Genomic DNA, 625 nt, shown 5'->3' with positions numbered 1-625 from the left:
AATAGTGAGATCATTCCTTCACTGTTTCACAACAATGGAAGTTATATTAAGCAAAAACAGATCTGGCACCTAGGAAAACACCTGAAACTTTTTAACCCTCCAAACATAGCCTGAATTACTTTTACTCCAAGACCAAAAAGACAACCAATGAAAGAACTGTCTATGGCCTTGAGACTTTGAAAACTATGAGTCCCTGACACCCAGATTGTCAACTTCATCAAATTTGTGAAAACTGTGATTTAATATATATATATGGACAGCAGAGTGGATAATGAGTAATCTTGAGTTGCCTTCTATTGTTGGTTTCAGTTACTACTAAATTGCATTACATAGAGTCCCTATATCAGTCCATGGACTCCTTGATCTTCATGTTCTAGATCTACTACCTTGCAAGGAGCCCAATTGTCAACCTTATTAATATCTATCACCAAGGTACTGGTATGATTGTTTTAAAGGTTTCCCCTATTTTGTTACCATTGAATCCTAAATCTTACCTTGTCTTTGGTGGTGTTGCTGACAAAATGTTCTCAATTTCTACCAGTGAAAAGCTGAGGCCCAGTGGCCTAATGGATAAGGCATCAGCCTCCGGAGCTGGGGATTGTGGGTTCAAGTCCCACCTGGGTCG

General features: G+C 39.2%; 1 non-coding gene across 1 annotated transcript; it reads left to right on the top strand.

The window, feature by feature from the left end:
* The first annotated feature begins 552 nt into the window (after positions 1-552).
* On the top strand, positions 553-625 carry TRNAR-CCG (transfer RNA arginine (anticodon CCG)). Its single transcript has one exon. It is a non-coding gene; the product is annotated as a tRNA-Arg (tRNA).

This window comes from Taudactylus pleione, unplaced genomic scaffold, assembly GCF_031769625.1.
Source record: "Taudactylus pleione unplaced genomic scaffold, aTauple2 ptg000905l, whole genome shotgun sequence".
NCBI lineage: Eukaryota > Metazoa > Chordata > Amphibia > Anura > Myobatrachidae > Taudactylus > Taudactylus pleione.
This window is presented reverse-complemented; position numbering and strand designations above follow the sequence as displayed.